At 44.6% G+C, this 2,895-nt stretch overlaps 1 protein-coding gene across 2 annotated transcripts in view; it reads left to right on the top strand.

Moving 5' to 3' along the window:
* Adgrd1 (adhesion G protein-coupled receptor D1) overlaps positions 1–2,895 on the top strand; it is a 117,427-nt gene that overhangs the window by 7,609 nt on the left and 106,923 nt on the right. The gene's annotated exons all lie outside the window — the stretch shown is intronic.

Here is a 2,895-nt window from a genome sequence, read left to right on the forward strand (position 1 = left end):
CTCTTCTCTCCCCTGCCCTCCTCTTCTCCTCCTCCTTCCCCTCCCTCTCCTCCTTTTTCTGAGACAGGGTCTCTCTACATAGCCCCGGCTGTCCTGGAACTCACTATTTAGATCAAGCTGGCTTCAAACTCACAGAGATTTACCTGCCTCTGCACCCTGAGGCTAAGATTTAAGGTGTGTGTGTGTGTGTGTGTGTGTGTGTGTGTGTGTGTGTGGTGTGCATGCACTGCCACCTCTAGCTATCTCACTTTGATGTTTAAAAATTTATTTGTTTTAGTCTTTTGAGTCAGACTCTTTCTCTGTGGATGGAGCTGGCCTTGAACTCACTGTCTGCTTCTCCATTGCTGGGATTGAAGATCTCTGCTACCATACCTGGCTAAACTAGCTTTAAAAAACGATTTATTGTTTGTAATCGGTAGTTTCTCGTTTACATTGATTTATCTGTGTGTGTGCGCACATGGGCACGCTGTAGTGCCTATGTGGAGGTCAGAGGATAGCTTGCAGGGCGTTGTTCTCTTGCTCTACCCTGTGGGTCCAGCAGGCAAACACAGGTTGTCAGACTCAGGAGGCACACACCTACTCAGCGAGCCATCTCACTGATTCGATTTACTTGAAATTGGTTCACAGGAACGCAGAGCTGTAATGTTAAGGGTCTTCTCTTGGTGTAGGCACACATGGTTAGACTTCCATTGCATTTGGCATTTATCAGTCTTCTTGGTAAAAACAACAACAACAAACCAATCAAACTCGGGTTCTTTCGACTTGTTTTGTTTGTTTTGGTTTTCTGAGACAAGGTTTTGTTATGCAGCCCAGGCTGGCTTCAAAACCATGATCCTCCTGCCTCAGCTTCCAGAGAATTAGATTGGCTCCCTGCTAGCTTTGGAGATTCATGGTACATAGCTGCTCTCTGTGGTCAGTCTCCAGTGTAGCAGAACATACGATGTGATAGACATGGTTAAGTAAGTGTGTGTGTGTGTGTGTGTGTGTGTGTGTCTTAGAGTCAGTTTTCTCCTTCTGCTGTGGGATCTGGGGATTGAACTTAGATCATCAGGCTTGCCTGGATTTACCTGCCGTCCTATCTTGTCAACCTGATGTGGTTTTATTGTTGCTGTTTCCCCTAATTAAAGAACAGTGTACGCCTACTATAGCTGCACAATCTGTAATTCTAGTATTTGAGAGGTAGGGTCAGAAGGATGACAGATTTGAGGCCAGCTTGGGCAAATAAGCAAGCATATCCATTGTCAACAAACAAAACTACAGGTGTGTGTGTGTGTGTTGCTGGGCATTGAGCCCAGGGCTTTTTGCATCCTAGGCAAACTTTCTACCAGCAAGCTTCGGACACAGCTCTTTTGAACACAGCTCTGCCAACCCATGCACACCACTCTTGACGGCTACTTCAGCTAACGCCCCAGCTCACTCCACAGATGCTCTGATTATCTAGCCAATTCTCCCTGGATGAGCATCCAGGCTGCTCTCCGTCGTTTGACCCTGTGGGAACATTTCACAACAAATACTTTTGTATATAGGTCTTTAATCAAACATTTGAGAGCCTTGTGAGGATAAATTCCTAGGAGTGGAGTTACTTTATCAGCGAGAAAGTGCCCTTAACCTTTCTGCAGAGACCTAGCCAAATTGTCCTCTAGAGAGGTTGAACTGGTATGGACTCACTCCAAACCTCTGCAGAACTGGCTGGCCTCACACATCTGGTCTCTTGGTTACCATTCCAACAGGAGAAGTCTGGCAGACTGTCTACCATAGTCTTTACAAGGTAGGGGAGCTTGTGAAAGGTTGGGAGAGTGAGGTGCTCTATGCCTAAAAACAGTGTGCGTTTCTCTGCCTTCGACTGTCTTACTGTGCCTAAGCTTTCTGTTGGTTTCCTTAATAGGTTTTTCTCTCTTTCTCCTTCCTTCCTTCCTTCCTCCCTTCAATCTTTCCTGATCTTTTTTCATCTCCCTCCCTCCTTCCCTTCCTCCCTCCCTGCATTTTTTCTTTGGTCTCCTCTCTCCTTCCCCCCATCCTTTCATTGTTCTTTCCTTGGCTTCTTCCCTCCCTTCTTTCCCTCCCTCCCTTCCATTTTTTCTTTGCTTCCCTCACCCCTTCCCTTCTTCTCTCCCTCCCTTATTTTTTCCTTTGGCTCCCTCCTTCCCTCGTCTTCCCTCCCTCTCTCCCCATTTTCTCCCTCCCTCTCTTCCTTCCTTCCTTACCCCCTTTCTCTGCTGTCTATGCATTGAATCCATGTCCTCATGAAAATTAAGTGAACACTCTACCACTGACCCATATGCTTATCCCATAAGAAGTATATTAATGTAGTAAATTGAATACATCTAAAACAAGAAATCAATGTGTTTCTGTCATACACACACACACACACACACACATATATTATATATATGTATATATATGACAGAAACACACATATATAGTGCATGCAGATATGCAGATGTTGCCTCACAGTTTGGTTCTGTTTGTTTCCTGTATAGAGGTTTACAAAATTAGCTCAATGTAAAAACCTCAGAAAGCTTCTATTTATTTATCTGTCTATTTGAATCAGGGACATCAGGGTCTTGTGCAGCTCAGGTTGATCCAGAACTCGTTATATCCTGGAGGCTGGCTCTGAACTTCTAATCCTTCCACCTCCCAAGAAGGAGGGAAGAATGTGTTGGGGTGATGGAGATGAGGGTGCACTGGATGCTTACTTCAAAATGTTATTATGGAAGGGCAGAGAGCGTTTCCTGAACCTTCATTATGTGCAAGTTGAAGGCCCAGGCCACTGTACCTGGCTCACTCTTGTTGCTGTTGTTGATTTCTTTTTTTTTTTTTTTTTTTTTTTTTTTTTTTTTTTTTTTTTTTTTTTTTTTTTTTTTGAGTCAGGCCCAGCCCTCTCACAGGAGGGCT

This window comes from Mus caroli, chromosome 5, assembly GCF_900094665.2.
Source record: "Mus caroli chromosome 5, CAROLI_EIJ_v1.1, whole genome shotgun sequence".
NCBI lineage: Eukaryota > Metazoa > Chordata > Mammalia > Rodentia > Muridae > Mus > Mus caroli.